The sequence below is a fragment of the Carcharodon carcharias genome, chromosome 3 (assembly GCF_017639515.1).
Source record: "Carcharodon carcharias isolate sCarCar2 chromosome 3, sCarCar2.pri, whole genome shotgun sequence".
Lineage (NCBI taxonomy): Eukaryota > Metazoa > Chordata > Chondrichthyes > Lamniformes > Lamnidae > Carcharodon > Carcharodon carcharias.
In genome coordinates, this window is record NC_054469.1 from 191,846,208 (window position 1) to 191,866,115 (window position 19,908).

Below are 19,908 nucleotides of genomic sequence, written 5' to 3' on the forward strand. Positions count from 1 at the left end.
TTCAGCTTTTCTTTTTCTCTCCCTATTTCATCGCAATTCTTTCACATGAGGTCTAATCTTTAACCTCTTCTCTGAAGATGTCAATCCTGGCAAATTTCAATTTGGTTGAATTAGTGAGCCTAGAAAAGTGAGTATCAGTATTTAATGAGCTGTGGGGGCTGTCACAAATGAACCCAATACTGACCGCCATTATACACTTTCTTTGTTTTCATTATTCATAATGCTTATTCTTGGTTAAATCTAATCTATTGTCCAAAAACAAATTCACTTTGTGAAATGTGAACTCTACTTGCTCAAAGTAACGTAGCATTAATAGGAACATTGTGACCCCCACATCCTGCTAGGGTTGCCAACTATCATTAAATATATTCCTGGAGGTTTCATCACATGACTTGCCTTGCCCCCATGCTCCAGCCATTTGTTGGCCAACACTTCCACCCGTATGACCCGTCTTCCTACTCCAATCGGAATGCAAAAAGACTCATTGCCCAATTGGATAATGCTTGACTGTCAGCCAAACGGGTTTCTTTTCCCATTTTCAATATTTTTATATCTGGCAAAAAGAAACGTTCAAAGAAGATTTCCCAAAAAAATCTTTTTTAAGGTTCTGATGATTTTTCTTCAGGATTGCACACAGCAGTGTCCTGAAGATTGGCCTTCAATACCTGGAGACTCCAGGCCAATCCTGGGGGGTTGACAACCCTATCTTTTGCAAAATGTTTCTGGTTGGATTTAAGATATAAAAAAACAAAATAATGAAATAAAATGCAATATACACCCTGATCTTTGTCTTTCTGTTTCACTTATGCTGAGGGGCCTGTTTTCATTGCTTTTGTGAAGTTATAACAGTTTATGTCTTTGGAATCATAGCAGTGCCAATAGGTCAACTTTACTTTATCTTTTTTAAGCATAATAGGCGGTCACAGTTCTAGAAGTTTTTATTCGATCATAAGCAATAAGACCAGGAGTAGCCCATTTGGCTCACGAGCCTGCTATTCAATCAGACCTTGGCTGATCTGATTGTGGCCTTTACTCCAGTTTCCTACATGTTCCTCATAACCCTTGACATGCTTGTCGATCAAAAATCTGTCTAACTCAGTCTTGAATATATTCAATGACCCAGCCTCCACTGCTCTCTGTAGAAGAGAATTCCAAAGACTAAACCTAGAAACTAGGAGGAGCAGTTGGCCACTCGGCCCTTCAAGCCTGTTCTGCCTTTCAATATGATCATGGCTGATCCTCTATCTCAACGCCATATTCCCATTTTCTCTTCATACCCCTTGATGCCCCAAATATTCAAAAATGTATCAATTTATTTCTTGAATATATTCAGCGACCCGGTCTCCACAGCCTTCTGTGGTAGAGAATTCCACAGGTCGACCACCCTCTGAGTGAAGAAATGTTTCCTCATCCCAGTACTAAGTGGCCTTCCCCATATCCTGAGACTGTGGCCCTTGGTTCTAGACTCCCCAATCAGGGGGAACATCCGGTCTGTCTAGCCCTGTTATAATTTTATATGTTTCAATCAGATCCCCTCTCATTCTTCTAAACTCTAGTGAATACAGGCCAACTCGAAACAATCTCTCCTCATATGACAGTCCTGCCATTCCTGCTATCAGCCTAATGAACCTTTGCTGCACTCCCTCTATGGCAAGTATATCCTTTCTTAGGTAGGGAGACCAAAACTGCATCCAACACTCCAGGTGTGGCCTCGCCAAGACCCTGTATAACTGCAGTAAGACATCGTTGAACTCAAATCTTCTTGCAATGAAGGCTAACAACGCTCTAAGGGAAGAAATTCCTCCTCCTCTACCCTCTTAAATGGGAGACCCCTTATTTTGAAACCGTGCTCCCAGTTCTAGATTCTCCCAACTTCTCAGCATTTACCCTGTCAACCTCCCCTCAGAATTTTCTCTTCTCTTCCCCTCAGAATCTAATTTGTTTCAATGAGATTACATCTCATTCTTCAAAACTCCAATGTGTAGGCCCAACCTGCTCAACCTTTCCTCATAAGATAACCCCTTCACACCAGGAATCAACCTTGTGAACCTCTTTGAACTGCTTCCAATAGTTGAAGTCTCACTCAGACTTGAGCACAAAATCTAGGCTGACAATTCAGTGCATTACTGAGGGCACATTACACTGTCTGAGGTGCTACCTTTCAGAAGAAACATTAAAACTATTCCATGTGGTGTGTAAAAATAACTTCTGCCCAAAGCCTCTGGGTAGAATTCTTCCATGAACCCCATGGCGGGTTTAATGATGGGCGATGGGGGGAAGAATGCAGCAGGAAGCCCAAAAATTGGCTTCATGCAGGCGTAAAATGACAGTGGGATTTTCTTCTACCACCTGCGATGGCAGGTTGAAATTCCTGCCAGAGGCCGGCATGAAACCGATTTGCATCCTGCTAATGGGATGCAGATGAAGGCTCGACCGGAATCGCCACCACCCCCCATCCACACACACAGACACGCAAATCACCTGCTTCCCCAGCAGGAAATCACACTGGCCCAGAACACATTTGGACCAATGTGGCATGTACATTCACCAACTTGTGGTTGTACAGTGCTTGAGTCATTAGCACGTTAAAGTAATAGACCTACACTGTAGCCCCTCTGTTCTGACGCGAACAACCTGTTACTCCAGGCTGTTGCTGCCATCAGGACTTTGCTGCTGTGAGGACACGTTTATCAAAATCCATCTGGTTTAAATATTGCAATGAAGATGGCCTGTGGCTGCCTCTGGAGTTCAAGATGGAAGCCTCCAGCGTCCATGGACCCTGGAAGATGTAGCAGTGGCTGCGGGGAGCATCTGTCAGGTGGATCTTCCAGCTTCAGTGTCATTGAGGAGGTCCATCTTGCAGCTTCATTATGTTCCTGGAGGTCCACCCTCTTTCTGCAGGCAGTCCATCTTCTTTCTTCAACAGTGGGTCAGTGATTTCTGGACACCTTTTAAAAATGGCACCTGGATTTGGTGGCAGGGAACATGCCATCCAACCCGCCCTGCCGCACAAAACGTTGGGAAACCCTTGACTGCATGATTACTGAGGCTGTGGCCGAGCGCCACTTCTTGGTGACCTATACAACGGGAAACACTCCACACCTTCACCACAGGACTTAGACCCAGATGGGAGAATTCCACCTTATGTTTTACCCAAGATGACCTCAGAGGTTACATGACAATGGCAAGCCACAGTACACAAAAAGTGGCAGTGCACAAAGGCATTTCTTCAAACATGTCCCTTTTCATATATAGAGAAAAACATATTGGAAGCACTAACATTTGTAGTTGCACAATACATGGTCTAGAAAAGGAAGTCATTATGCATGAATAAAAATCTGTTCTTTCTAGCCTGTCTCACTTTTGTCTGTCTTTACACACAAATTTCGCACACAATCTTTAAAGCATTCAGGTCTTTTAATTGTATACGTGGGGTTTGCTATTGATTGTTCATCTCATGTCTGCTGGTTCCTGGGGTGATGTTTTCCCTCCGGAGAAAGTTGTTGCCATGGCGAGTGTTGCTACTAATCCATTGCATTAATTGGGGAAACTTTTGACCTCTAGGATTCTAGTTCTTTGTTCAGTTGGTGAAATCAACTCTTCCTCATCAGCCATCTGCTGTGAAGGAGCAGAGTAGCTTCTCCAGTTGGACCCATGTGTCTGCGGTTGTAATGATATATCTGGTCATTCACCTTTCATCATATACAATCGAGATGACAACTTCTCTACATAGGTTCCAAGTTGCCAAGTGGGCTGACTTCTGTTGAGTATGTTAAATGTTTGCACTCTGACCGGCTTTCCAACTCTCAACTCTGGCAATGATTTGCCAGGTTTATCAAATTGAATTTTGGCTTTTTGTTGTTTCACGTTGATTTTGTCACTCATGCCTATTACTACAATTAACTTCAGGTAGTCTTTTAGCTATTAGAAGAGTAGTTGGAGTGTGGAGTGACATTAGTCACTGAACTGGACTACTTCATGCCTTCAGTAGATATGTTTCCTCACTCTTAAGATTGCCTTGTACACATCTGTGCTGATGTACTCGATTTTTTGATCCCTTTGGCAATTTTCACCGTTGCCTCAGCCTTTCCATTTGACTAGAGAAAATGCATAGTGTTGAATTTTTCAATCATTCTTGAAGTGCCTGAATTATTCACTTGTAAACTGAGGACTATTGTCACTCATCACAATGGTAGGAAAGCCATGGTGACTGAAGTGTGCTTTCAGGCATTCTACTATCTCACTGGCAGTCATTGAGGTCAGCTTTTATCGCTCCCAGTACTCTAAATAATAGTTAGCAGTGACGGGATAGTCCGTTCCAAAGAGAGTGAAGAGGCCTGCTCCAAACTTCATCCATGATCTGTCTGGGATGTTCTTAGTCATGAATATGCCCTAATAAATAAATACGAATGGCAGTAAATGCTTAGCTGGTGGTCAGCTACCCATAATTTAATTCTGTGACTTGAGTAGATGGGGACCTGAGTGCTGTAGATCAGATCTGTGCCTGCAGCAGGCCTGTGCTAGTTGCCGCAGTTACAGATCGTAATTATGGTGGCTGAAAGCCAGTTAAGCAACTTGAGCCAATGCTACATACAACGAATACCGTGTGGCAACTGATGCTTAGAATTTGCTTGAGTGGCTGATAGCACATGGATCTCCGATCCCTATGAATCTCACTATATATAGTGCAGATCGACTTGCTTGGTGACAGTTATTCAAAGCAGAGACATTCAAAACTGTTCTTGCGACTGATGAGCTTGGTGTAGCAAACCTCGCGGCTTGTATTTCTGACTGATTCTTGTTCAACTCCTTCATTAGTGAGTTTTTTGGTTACGTTCAAGAATAGCTCATTCAGGAAAACCTTGCTGCTGATTTGCTTGTATTCCAACATTATCTTTCATAGTGATAAAAAATAGGAAATATTACAAATACTTGGCCGGTCGGACATCCTTTGTTGAGAGAAAAATTATGTTAATGTTTCAGATCAATGATCTTTCAGCAATGTCTTGCTTTTGTAGATTTTTCGTTATTTCTTTTGCGTATCTTAAGGCCTTCAATTTTCTTTTATTTATAAATAGTCTTTGAGCACCAAGGAAAATTGGTTTGATACTCCATTGCCATATGCATTATTATAGAAACACAATATAGTGTTGTGATGTGTTCCTAATTATGCTGTATTGAACCAGAACTATTAACAAAACAGCTAAAGTCCACAGTTTACATTGGCCTGTACTGATTTTCAGACTCCTGGCTAACTTTAAAGAAGCACTTTTTAAAAATAGTGTTGATGGTTTTGATGTTAAGTTACCAATGCTGATACACCTTTCATTTTTCTTAAGAAACATTGTTGTGTTTTCCTAAGCTGTAGTACTGTTGCTATCTATCATTCTTTCATAAGTTTACTGTAAGATTTGCTTAATCAGCTACAATGCAACATTAACACAAACACACAGTTTGAGGAGAACATACCCATATACAACCCTTGTCACATACCTGTAGGATTCACACTTTCTAAGAATAGATTCTCCAGGGAAAAAAATTATAAGGAAGTTAACCACCCAGATTTAATTGCTTCATAGTTATTGTTTTTGATTGTCATGGCTGAATAATTGTAATTATAAAAAAAACTTTTAAGTTTGGCATAAGAGTAGTAATCTTATGAAGCTCTGTTCTTGGCATAGAATTTTGTTCATGGACAAAATTGTATCAGGACTATAGTGCTATAACCCTATCTTCAATCTACACTTTTGTCCAGAGAGACAGTCTTGAGATTAGCCTCACAAAATTACACCATCAGCTTTAAAAAGAACATCTTGTTGGATTTTCGTAATTAATGTTCAAATCATTGGTCAAAGTTGGGTTGTCGTAAAGTTGTCCTTTCTTCCCCTCTACAGAGAATTCTGAAAAGGGTGGCATATTTGTAGTTCGTATGTTATTGTCATCGCAGAGAAATTCTGAGATAGTTTCAGTCCAAATTTTAGAGTAGAGAGATAAAAAATAAGCTAGTTAAACAGCTTTTTAAAAAACCCTACAATTTCAATTGGTGTCGAAGACTGAAGATCTGCTTCTTAATGTCGCTATATAGTTGTGTATTAAATCTTCCTTCCAGCTTTGTAGGGAATTGATTGGTCTCCGCTTGTTGCCTCTTCCTAATGGTTGAGAAATGGGAATTATGATCACAAGTCCACATCCAAATGCCCTGTCACATCAACATGTACCCAGCAAATGTTCTTGAAGTCTCCTGGTTCAAACTCTTCCTAATTGCTACCCAACATTAGGAAATGTATGACATTCTGTATCACATGCAGACTGGTTCACAATTTTTAAAAATAATGTAATTGAGGTTCTTCACATTAAAGTACTTCCTCCAGCCTGTGTTGTCTTCACACACTCAAGATTATCTTTAAAAAGTATTTATTAATAGCTTTGATAGACGTTCAATATGTCCAACCAGTGCAGAGCAATTATTAAAGCCAATAGCATATTGAACTACATAGCCAAAAGATTTGGTCAGAGACTGAAGAGTGTTTTTGATCAAACAATGCAGGCCTGCGATCAGACTGCACATTAAACATTGCATCTCGTTCTGGTTGCCAAGATGCAAGGCGATTAGAAGCACTGGGGCAATTCAGCAAAAAGCCGTGAGATTAGTCTCTAGTCAGAGGTCGCAACATGAGGAATTTGGGTTTTTTAGTCTAGAAGGGGTAAAAGGTGATCTTATAGAGGGCCTAAAGGAATGAGACTGATAAAACTAGAAATCACTTGAAATTAAAGTAGTGGAACAAAAGATCAAACTAGTTAATAAGTAAATTTAAGACTGGTATCATGAAAAAGAGTGCTAAATGTGTGGACTACAATTAGATTCATAGAGCCATAATAGCACAGGAGAAGTCTATTCAGCCCATCAAGACAATACCAGTCTTTGTCGAGCAATCCAGTCTGTCCCAGCAATGCAGTCACTTCCAGTAGGGTACTGGAGATGAGCATCCTGTACATATTTAAGAAATAATTGGCAGCTGCATTTGAGGGGAGAGGAAGGAAGAATTTTAGAATCTTTATTGGATGGTTGAACTAAGAAGGGCTGAATGGTGGTCCTCGATGTAATTGCCTTGTGATCATCTGAATATATGGTATTATTCTAATATAGGACCATTGTGGTTCTTGTATGAATTATTTCAGACTTTCTCTTAGCTCGTTGGGTTCAAGCAAAGCTTAATTATGAAGCTAAGATTTTCCTTTCTTTAGCCTCTTTGTGTTAAATTGTATTAGCAAACTCTCCTAATTTTTGGAAAAACCTTGTTTCAACTAAAATAACAAAAGTATTCTGACAAAGGCCATGAGACTGTAAACATTAACTTTTGATCCCTGAAAGATGCTGCCTGACCTGCTAAATGTTCCCCAAATGTCCTTGTAAAATAAGTTTGTTTTTATACAACATCTTATCACATCTTCATTTTGTAACTAATTGATTACTTTTGAAGTGTAGTTGTTTAATAGCCAATATGTAGATGTGTTATCAAGTAGATTTCAACTTTCAGTTGTATGAACCCTAAGCTCTGATGTTCCCTCCTCTCAACCTCTCTTCTTCTTTAAATCGCTCCTAAAAACCTATTTCTTTAACCAAGTTTTTGGTCATCAGTTCTAATATTACCTTATGTATCAAGATGTCATTTTGTTTGGTAATATTGTGAAGCGCCATGGGACATTTTACCACCAAAGAGGTCCCAAATAAATCAAAAGTTGTTGTACATGAAAGATGTGTTGCTACCAGTAGGAAAAGATGGCCAAAGGTTGAGTTTGTTAGGTCACAACACTACATCGGCTCGTGTCCAATTAGAAAATGTGATTGACAGATGCCTGAGATCAGGTCACCAGTCTCTTTTACTCCACCTCATCACCTTCTCATTCCCAGTTTTCAACATTAACAATTGGTGCTGGGAGAATCAAAATGCAGGGAGGAAGCCACCAGAAAAATGGCACTGCATTGCACTGATGTCCTGTTCAATCTTAATTTACAAGATTTATTTAGGATAATTTTAAAGTGTCTTTCCACTGAAAGAACTAATTTTGAGTTCCCTTTGTACTAGTGAAGGGGAGTGATCTTTAGGGGAAAATAAGAGCTTCAAGTTAATACCTATTTATCCATACTGAAAGTTGCGCACCACGGAAGAAATAAAAGTCACTACATGTGTGTCATTGTCACCATAAAGGCTCCATCAAATGCACAGGATCCTTTTCTCCTATGCAACAGATAACATGTTTCAAAGTCTTCATTTAATATGAACAAGCTTCTCTTCAATTTTTCTTGTTCTTGCAAAGGTCAGAGTTGTCATTATTCACCCCTCAAGAGGATGTCATAGTCATCTCATTCACTATAGCCTCACTCCCCAACTTGGCCCTGATGACGCTTGTGGTATTTTTAAATTGACTGCCCTGCATATTTCAGTCTCTGACTGGCCAACCTCCTTTCCTTGGCCCTGACTAACACCTGAACATTTTCCCCACATTTATACCATCAGAAGCACTTCTTTCTCTGGGTTCCTGTTACTAATCTGAATATGGAAGAAATATGGAAGAATATGGAAACACTTAAGGAAAAATCAGTTGCGACGGGTCCTGTTTCCAATGGAAATTGGAACTGGTCCCAGTTGGTCAGATGTTAGTGGCAGGCCCAGTTAAGTTTGAACTGGTCCTAGTCGGTCATTTGAAATGTCTCCAACTAGCCAGTTGAATTGTTTCCACTTAAACTGTTGAGTTGGCTCCAGTTGTGACTTGTTAGTCTGGTTCAATTTACTGGCCGAACTGGTTTTATTCGAGACCAACCTATGCAGGGTGACTGCGATGTTTATGAAATAAAGGGATGCTTCAGGGCTGGATGGGATACTTCAGTAAGTGAGTGGGTATTGGTGTTGACAAGGGTAGCGGGGACGGTTCTTCAGGAAGCAAAACTTACAACTTATGTCCAAAGCAAAAAACTGCGGATGCTGGAAATCCAAAACAAAAATAAAAATATTTGGAAAAACTCAGCAAGTCTGACAGCATCTGTGGAGAGGAACACAGTTAATGTTTCAAGTCCGTTTGACTGTTCAATAGAACGTTGTTGAATCATCTCTGCTGACCGACTCACTCACTCACTTGCAGTCCCACTTGGAATTACTCAAACTCACCTTGGAGACTCCCAGGATCAGTTTTCTACAGGCTGTCCTACAAAATATGGGACAAAAGGCATCTGTTATGGGGCAAACAGTCAAAAGTACAATCCCTTAACTATAGAGGTCGCCCTGCAGCTGAATATTCAAAACTTGTGAAAGAGAAAATCTAGAAAACTAATTCACCCATTCTGTTCACATAAAAACCACTAATAAATGAAAAAAATACCAATGTGTCAGTGTGTGCTTGGGCCAGTGGAATATAGCTTGACTGGACTGCACTATAAGTTTCAAATTTTATTGTGATGCATAAAAACACAAAGTGCATGAAGCAAAACTTAAACAGTGCATGAACTGAAAAATAAATAGTTAAAATGCAGAAATGTTAAATTGCAGCAGTTAATCAAAATACTGAACTTAAGCATTATTTCCATTTACACATTGAATGGTTTACTGGATTTTTGTCTCTTATTGAGGTCCTGAAATTTCTCATATTATTCAAGTTTTCAAACTCTTTCTTGAAAGCCTCATCCCCTGGGTCTAGAGGTGCTAGATGAAACATGCTGTAAAGTAAGAGAAAAAAATTAAGCTTGAAATTAGTCGGGGACTCCCAAAACAGGTGACAAATGGCCTCTAAGCCAACCTCCTGTTGCGAGAAATTGCATCCTGTATGCTGCCTGCTATAAAACAGCCCACCAGTTCATCGGACCCACAGATACCAAGAGCCAAAGACTTGACGAATAATGAATTTGTTTTTTTGCTGTGTGCTTTATTCCACATTCCCTCTGGTATCTCAATACAACCTGGCAGGTTTACCTGTAAGTAAAATCAGGGACATAGTATCCTAAAATTGGAAGATAATACAGACTCAGATTAACTACAGACTCTGAGGTTATTCAACAGTTCCATCTTGAAGAATGACAAATCATTAGTGATGGAGGCAAGTTTAACATTGCACCTACCGTCATGAGGATCCATCACTTTTTGCTGAAACTAACATTGATTATCAAATGTTTTGAAAATTAATTCTAAGAATCATTACGTTGTTATCAATTACACTGTTTAACTGCTCATTGGCCTCTTTTGTGCTCCATATAGGAGACTTGCTGACTCTGCCTGGGTGGTGCTGGGGGTGTAGGCATCTCCAACACTCTTTACTCATCACCTCACCTAGCAAAATGATGAAAAATAATTGCATCATTTCATATACCAGGGTTGGGACGCCATTGCACAAACTCAATTCATTCTATTATCTGTTTCCGATTGCACAGAACTGCATAAGTCACAGAAAAAGGTGCACTACGTAACGTGAAAATAACGGTTGTATCGTACCTGATTTTGACAGTTCCACAATTTCCTTCTGTAGTTCGTGATTTATATCCTCCAGCTACTGCTTTTTGGACCAGGAGGCTGTATTGTATCAAATCTTCATTGCAGCCATTTTCTCAGCCCTTTGTTGCAAGCAGACTTCTCCTTAATTCGACCTTAGAGACGATATTTTTAAAACCATCTAGCTTTGATGTGAGATCTCATAAACCATTCACAATAGAAATCAATAAAAAAATATTTACCTTGGCTGCATCTTTGAGTGCTGTTTACATCCTTGCCAGTGCAGGGGGTATCATTACCACTGCTGCTGTCTCTGACAGTGCTGTCCACAATTTTGGGCACCCTGAGCCTTGGGTGGCTCTGTACCTTCTGTCTGATCTCTTCACGGGTGTCTATGGATCAAGCACAATTTAACAAAGTTAAATGGCACATTTTAGATTTACCTGTGTAGTCATTTGGGGCATTATATCAGGTGGATAGTTTCCAAGTGCTTTAAGATTCTCAAATCTTCACATCTTTTGATGAAAAGAAAGTTTCCTCATATATTTGAAATCTACTTGTGAGCATGAGGATGAGCCTAGAACTTGAAATCCACTTTCTACTCTACCCCCTTGTAGCCCACCTTACAGGCCGGGACTTAAATTGAGTTGCTGATGTGATGCTGTACAATTTGATGGATGTACTGTTGACCGAGGAATTAAGGCAAAGTCAGGCGTTGAAGAATTAAGCAATAAAGGGAGTCTCCCTTTGAAAAAAGAGCGAAGATGCGAGTGTTTAAACAAGCGATATTAAAACAGCTCTCGGTTCTGCTGAAGGGTTGTGAGGACTCGAAACGTCAACTCTTTTCTTCTCCGCCGATGCTGCCAGACCTGCTGAGTTTTTCCAGGTAATTTTGTTTTTGTTTTCTAAAGCCTCAGACCTGTTTCCAGTAAAGCTGTCAAATAAAATTCTGAAGGCCGTGAAGAGTCATACGGACTTGAAACATTAATTCTGTTTCTCTCTCCACAGCTGCTGCCAGACCTGCTGAGTTTTTACTGCATTTTCTGTTTTTATTTCAGATTTTCAACATTTACTGTATTTTGCTTTTGTATTAAATAAAATTCTTTTGTTGCCCCAGCCTCACAGAGAAAATTTAAAAAAATGATTTTTCCTTCCACCTAGAATGCAACACATTCTGCAGCGGCTAGGCTTGTATGGGGAATACACTGCTGATTGACAAACGCTGTGGCCAATCAGCAAGCAATTTTTGCTAAAGCCGGCCAATCAGGGTAGTGGGCAGGACCTCCTTCAGTTGCATGTTCTCTCCCGCTCTGCGGGTCACATTGCCACCTTTATTTCCTCCCGGTTGCTTTGGAGTTGCCCTCATTCTCTCACTCCTACTTGCCGGTAATGGCCACCTCCTTCCTGCTGCCCAGTAATGGCCATGTCCCACTGGCTCCCTGGTAATGGCTGTTTCCAACTCGCCAGTGATGGCCACTCCCATCCTCCATGATACTCACCTTGCCTTCCCTGGTACTCGATGCCTCCCCCTCGTTGCTCCCCTACCTTATCCCGATCACTGAATCCCTTGTTGGGCTGCTCGCCATCCTTCTGACCACACCTGTCATGAGCCGTTTATTCTCCCCATGGCCTTGGGAGATGCAGTTGGAAGGAAGGCAAGTGATCCAACAAGGGGTTTAGCAATCGGGAGGAGTTCAGGAGCAGCGGGAGAGAGGTGTCGAGTGCCAGGGAGGGCGAGGTGAGAACCACGGAGGGTGGGAGTGGCCATAACTTGCGAGAGGGAATAGCGAGGATGGCCCACAGAAGGAAAGGTATGTGGGTAGCAAGGGAGTATCTTCCCCTCATGTATTTATATGTTTATTTCTTATGTTCATCCCTTAAGTTTGTATGTTCATTTCTTATGTTCATCTCTTGTACTTGTATGTTCATTTCTTGAATTTGTATATTCATTCCTGAGTTTTGTTCCACTTGTATCTGCCACTTTTTCAGCTCATGCTCTTAATTGGTGTCCATATAGGTTGTTCTTATCATCATCCATTCCTAACACAAGTTCTCAGTGAATGTGACTACTGAGTTATGATTGACACTATATTATGGCAACTAAGGTACTTATAATGGCACTGGTTAATCCTATAATGGCTTTTGTTTCATGCTTCTCAATGAGAAAAATTCTTTTGTTGTTTTTTTCCTATCCTGAGAAGTTTTTGATATAATACCGCTTATATTTTGCTATTATGTGACCCTTCGTGCGTGACTGTACTCAAAAAATCAAAAATCTTGAAATGGTTAAATGCACAACATTACTAAACTTGGATCTGTGTAACACATTCATATATGTGAGATGAGAGAGAAATATCATTGTGCTCTCTGTAACACATGGCAAACCTGGTATGAAAATGTATACTGATATGCCAATTCCTTTTTGTCTTGCACATTTACTCAAGGTAATCTTTTGGCTTGGGTCAATCCAGTTGGCTTTAACTGGTACACTTTCAAGTTCAATCAGTCATTGAAGCAGCTACATGTCAACCAGCTCCAATTAATTCCAACTGGTTTCAGTTTCCCTATCAACTTCAGCAAGATTCAAATGGCCATAGTTGAAATTAACTGGGCAGGTGTTGTAACTCTTTTGAGTACAAACCTGTTTCCATCTGTTTCAGATGAAGTTACATTGTTTCATAGTTTGCCATTGTGAGATTTGAACTCTTGATTCATAGTTTGCCATCGTGAGATTTGAACGTTTGATACTCTTTTTTTTTTTTTGAGTAAACCTGTTTCCATCTGTTTCAGATGAAGTTACATTGTTTCATAGTTTTGCCATTGTGAGATTTGAACTCTTGATCTTAGGGTTACAAACCCAGTACCATAACCACTTGGCTATTTAGGCCAAGGCTGGGCAGGTGTTGTACCTGCCAATTATTCCAGTTGTATACAATTGAACCAGCCAACATGTCAATTGATTCCAGTAAGATCCAAATGGTCCCATGAAAACCAACTGGACAGGTGGGGGTACCAACTGGTTTCTGTTATAAGGTTGTTTGGTGTCTCACTAAGAGGTCTGAAGGCTTGGATGATTAAGCATTATTTATTTAGTAGTTTATCTGTAACCCATAACTATATACATCTCCAAGGCACAGCCTTGCATGGCTTCTGGCTCCTTCCAGACTCTGTGACACACACAATCTACCATAATGTGACACTCTACATCATACTGTGGGGAGTACTTTCCTCCAGCCTCACTTATATCACAGGTTCCAGTTATAATCTCCAGTTGTTCCGGTTGCATTCAGTTAAAACCAGTTGTGACCTGTTATTTTCTGTAGAAATATAATGGGTTGATAGTCCCAACTGGTTTAACTGATTTTTGCCCCCGAGGGAATCTAGAAGAAGAATAAATTGAAGACAAATAGAAAGAAAGGGAGGAAGAAAAATGTTGTGAAGTGGCGTAACATCAATGGAAAGCAAACAACAAAAGGAAAATTACATGATTTGATGAACGCAATGATGTAAACTGAAAAGCTAAACACAACAATGAAGGATAGAAAAAAAATATTCAGGCAGTTTTGGTTTCTATCTCTGAAGACAGGGAAAATGATTTGGGGTAAGTAATATTTTCCCTTTCTGTCCCAGGGACAGATGCAATTAAATTATTTCTATCCATTGAGAATATTAAATATTCAGTTTGTTAATTTGTTTTCTACATAGTAGTTGTATATAAAACATTCAAATTCTTTACATGAGACTCTATTGTTGTCAAAGAATGCCTGTTTTAATTCCAAGAGCACATGCTTATGCTTTGATGTGCCTGTTTTTTTGTAAAACTGCCTTCTAGGATGAACTTGATTTAACAGGCCATACAGGTGGAAAACATCCCTTCTTGGGCATGTGATTAACACAGTTTGGACAGTTTCAATCTACTTTTCCCCAGATGTTAATTAGTCGACAAATAAACTTAGTCCCAAAATAGCATTCCAGAAACCACAGGTAGGTTTCATTTTATTATTTTTATTTCCCCAGGATAATTGACAAAGTCAGATCTTATGGCATTTGATGAGATTTGGAATTATTTGGACCTTTGTTGGTGTAATTCAAGAACTCTGTGATCTTTTTCCCTGTTCTACATTATGAATATTCAAGTATTAAAGCAGTTATGTGTGCTAAGTATTCCACAAGGCAGATCATCCTGGGGAGGTTGCATTACAATCCTGCTGGTGCTGTCCTGTTAATAATTACAATGCTTTTAAGTCTTAGAAGGAACAAGAAGATAGTGCTCACAATGTCCAAGCATTTCATGCTGTTTCTAGGACCTAAAGATTTATGTCTTGTGTGAGGAGAGTGCATGAGAATTTGGAGAGATTAGAATAGAAAGACACTTATGTCTTGTGGTTCCCAGAAGTCTGGAATAATCACACTTTTAGATAGCAGTATTGGAGCTTGCTTTGAATGTATTTCTCAGACCTCACTACTTACTGCAGAGTGATGCATTGTTTGTGGTGCAGTGGTGAGTGATGTAGCATCCTGGTACTTATGTATACATGCGCATAACAAACAATACGGTTCCTAATTCTTTCTGAATAATATAACAGATGCATTCAGGTTCTAAAGGGATAATTTTTCATGTTATGTACTTTATGCACAAATGAACCAATATGCCTTAACATTAAATCTTTGAGAATGTTCAGAGGTACCCAGTATTTGTTCATGGGGGCAGAGTATGGAACTTGTTTGGCAGCATAAACTGATTCAGCAAACATCTTAACTCATTGTAATTTGCAATTCATTTTTATTACAACCATTGTGTCTGAGAAGGATACCATGATGACATTTTGAGTTCAGTACAGCTTTATAGGTCACAGAGATCAGCCATTTAAGGGACAAATGGCTGGTTTTGTTCAACTCAATGGCCCCCTCAAATATATTGTAGTTTTCTTTAAATCACTTTTTAATCCTGCAGGAGTTTGCGTTGTTTATAAATTAAGATGATTTACTATGATTCTAACACTAATGACCATATTTCTGACAATCATTACTGCATTTATATTATCCGTATATTACTAGTTTAAAAAATTCAAGACATTCCAAATTGCCTTCTGTTTCTTGGGTGACTTTTAAATGGCATTTTTAGCGTATGGTTGGTACCATATAGTGAGCCAATTCAGTTTGTCATGTGACTTTTTGGGGGATCTTTATGAATCCAATCCTATAACTCATTGGCAACATAGATTTGTGAAATGTATTGGATCATTTAAACAGATTTAGTCAATCCAGAATCTCTCTCACTATCACTGCATAAGATGACCTCACTTTCTTGGCGCCAAAATCTATGCTTACACCTCGGCATAAAATTTGACCCTCTCCATTTTTCAGCTAATAAAAGCATGTTTAGAGCTATACTCACATTAGGAGTCTGCCTCAATTTTTCAGCTCAGGAATATATGTTTAGAGTTAAACTCATCATATAAATCAGCACATGGGATCAAGCAGGCATTATGGGCTGTGTTGCCAAGAAGATGCGTGGGAGTTTAAAGCATGTCCACACTGAGCAGACAGTGTATGACGACCGTCAAATGGAAATGGGTCCTCGAGTTAAAAGAATGAAGTATGAAACTGGTTTCAAGCTTAAAAATTGTAACGTTTGCTTATTCGTCAAATAACTGTGCTGCAACAAGGGAATTTGGTGTTAGTGAAAAACTGGTGCGAAAATGGAAGAAGAAGGAAACAGTCCTGAAGAAGATGCCCAAGTCCAAATGGGCATTGAGAACAGGGACCAGCCACTTACCTGATCTTGAGAAGTGTGTATTGGAATGGTTCCTCGAAAATTGTCAGAACAGTTGCATCATCACCAGAAATGCACACTTAAGTGGGCTAAATCAAACCCTGAGACCAATAAAGATTTCAGAGGAATGGATAGTTGGTGTAGCTGCTTTATGGAATGAAAATATCTAATTTTGCACCAAGATTGCTCAGCGATTACCAGAAAATCTAAATGCCAAAATTACCAGTTCCCAGTGATTCATCATTAGACAGTGGCAAATACATGAGTATCCATTATGTCACATTGGCAACATGGATGAAACACCTGTGAATTTTGATATGCCCAACAGTCAAACTGTAGAGTGGAGAGATTCTAGTGCAAAACAGGACATGAGAAGACCAGATTCACAGTGATACTAGCTTGGATAGCTGGCCGAACCAAGTTAAGATCAACGTTAATTTTCAAACCGAGAACTATGCTGAAATCAAGTTCCCTGAAAGAGTTTTTTTGCATGTCCATCACAATGGTTGGATGGATGAGGATGGAATGAAGTTGCGGACTGATATCGTGTGGAATAGGCATCCCGGTTGTCAGCCCCTCAGCTGTCCCTCAATTCGAGGAAGACCCTCAAGTCGTGAGTTTTTGCCATGCATCGCCATGTGACTGAGCAATCCGACTCTCGACTCGGAAATCTTTGGGCACATGGGCCAGGACATCCCACGAGGTAGTGGGACCTAGAGTGGCGAATTTGCTTCCTCTTTATTCCCTTCTCTGCTGCCACTCTGCCTCATCATTTGTTTTGGTGCCAAAGCATAGAATGTAGCTTATTAGTGGGGACATGTTCAGATCCTATATAACTGATGAGATCAAGAGGCAACTGCAAAGCAATAACATCCAAATTGCAGTTATACCAGGGAGTCTAATGTCCATGTTTCAACCTTTAGATGTGTGCCTCAACAAGCCATTGAAGGCCCATGTTCATGCCAAATGGAATAGGTGGATGGTTTACAGAGAAAACAACCCTTCCTTTCGCAAAGAGTGCAAGTACGTGTACTGCTGCACTTGATGTTTTGTGTGATTTCAAATCATAGGAGGCTGTTAATACACAAACTGTCATCAGATCCTTCAAAAAATGCAGAATATACAATTCAATGAATGGAGAGGAAGATGATTTTTTGTGGAGGGATGATTTTGAAACCAAAAGTGCCACATCTGATCCAGAATTAGATCCTTTCGCTGATGCCATAGTCAAAGTGACTTAGGCAGAATTTGATAAACTCTTTGCATCGGATGCCGAAGATGATGAATTTGACTGTTTAAAATATCATGATTGTGGCTTAAACTAGTAGGATTTAGTCAATCCAGAATCTCTCTCACTATCACTTTGACCCGGTGAATAAGATGACCTCACTTTCTTGACGCCAAAATCTATGCTTGCACCGTGGCATAAAATTTGACCCTCCCCATTTTTCAGCTAATAGCATGTTTAGGGCTATACTCACATTAGGAGTCTGCCTCAATTTTTCAGCTCAACTTGTAGGATTATTTCATTAAATAAAACATGATGCATGAATTTAAAATGAATTACCAGTTTTTTTTCCACATTTCCAAATGGCAACCACCAACACCCCGCGATTCATATTTTATACTCAGTATTTAAGTCGGCCCCCATTTTTGGAAGCTTCAAAGGTTGATCTATGGTAATAGCATTCAGCTTTTAATTGGGCTCACTAACAAAGTAATCAATGAACCAACATTTTCAGAAACCATGTTTGCATATTTGTTTGCTGGGTCAAAATCCTGGAACTCCCTCCCTAACAGGACTGTGGGTGTACCTACACCACATGGACTGCAGTGGTTCAAGAAGGCAGCTCATCACTGCCTTCTCAAGGGCAATTAGGGATGGACAATAAAAATGCTGGTCTAGCCAAAGGATCAAAAAAATTAAACAAGAGATCAAAAAGAGAGACGAGGCCATATTAGTCCATCCTGCTGCAGTATCGGTGCCTCTCTTTGCATGCTCTGCTACTTCGATTGGTTGCATAAGTTTTTGAACTGATGTGCTTGGCATAGCACAGCAGTCTCACTTTCTCAATATAAGAGAACAAACTCATGATGAAATATTCACAGTAACTTTGCAATCTTACTTTTAATTCTCTTGTTAAAGTTGTCAAGGTGGAAGTCCAATTCATAGACTGCCAATATTTTAGAAACTCAACTTATGAATTAATAGAACATAGATGTTGTGGAAAAAAATAATCTCACTACTGACAGCAGCAAAAGCTATGCCATGAGTGAGGGCATTGAGGAAAGCAGTTTTTTTTAAGGGAGCGCAGACTTGAGATGAACTTGTTTGCCATATTTAGATATTTGAGCCTATGATCTCATACAGTAAATTAATAAGAGCTGAGCACCAGAAGTGAACAATGACATCACTTAAAGTTATCAACCTAGCTTTTTAGATAAGCTAGTAACGTCATGTTACGAAAAGACCGTTTACACAATAACAGTGAAGGAAATAGCTGTTAGATTCTTCTTGACTTCCTCCCTTGCAAAATTTGCCATTTTTCCTTTTCAGCATCACAGTGCAAAAAAAAAACTATTGAGTCACAGTGTACACTGAACGTTTGCAATATGTACGTGTGTATAATTTAAAAAAAACAAATATATATCCATAAACCATGGCAGAGGACATTTCAGAAATATCCTGATGAATGGTAAACCTTCATCCAGATGATACTGTTTGTCTGGGAGCAGTGCACCATGTTTAGAATTCTGAATTGGCTTCCAGGGAAAAAAATCATTCTCCTGAGAATGGAATGTCTTGTACTTTGTCCTCAATTAGCACATTTAAGTCAAATATGGCATCAGTCATAAAAGATATATCTAAAATTCATCTTTTTACTTACCATACCTTTCCCCCTCCTGTTTATGGCCTACTTCCAAACAGAGAAATAAAAATAAAAGCATGATCAAATAATCTCATCGAATGCATATAGAAATGGTTGGTTCTTTTGATGGCAAAATATATTATCTCTACTAGGAACATGAAGCATCTACGAGCAATAGTCTTCTATGCAATTTGAGGTGGAATTATTTGAACCATTGGCTAAGACAAGAAGTGTCACGTGGATGATGTTGTGGAGGGCACTTTGTTCATCGGGCTGTACACCATCAAGAAGTCAGCATGTTCACAAGAGTGAGAAACAATTGGCAAAAATAAAACAAATTCCCTGAGCTTTGTAATAAATAACCCTGTTTTATTTCCATTCTGTATGGCACAATCCAAACCAGAATTTACTAACTGTGCCATCAAAATATTTCATTATTCTTTCAAATGTTTAGCTTTAGCCGGGTGAGTCAGAGTTATCAAAATCCTTCCACCTTACTGGGAACTTGAGTGAGGTACTGGAAAGCTGATGCCTGTGGAATCATTCCCTACCCTGTATCATTGCCTCCAGGAAAGCAAGGTCAATTGAGGGAAAGATAAACCAATATCTGGGCTGTGTTTTTGTGTGATTATTTTCACTTCCTCATAGTTACGTCTGCACTAAGGTTCACTTTAGAGAAATGTAGAATTCATTGAAATTGATAGTCTGACTGGTAGAATCTTCAGCTGATCCAACCTTGTCTCTTTGTTAGTGTTCTCACAAGGGGAGGCGATGGCGTAGTGGT

General features: G+C 39.6%; 1 protein-coding gene and 1 pseudogene across 5 annotated transcripts in view; both read left to right on the top strand.

Annotated features, from left to right (window-relative positions):
• cdkal1 (CDK5 regulatory subunit associated protein 1-like 1) overlaps positions 1–19,908 on the top strand; it is a 923,378-nt gene that overhangs the window by 432,744 nt on the left and 470,726 nt on the right. The gene's annotated exons all lie outside the window — the stretch shown is intronic.
• On the top strand, positions 2,479–2,686 carry LOC121276631 (annotated as a pseudogene).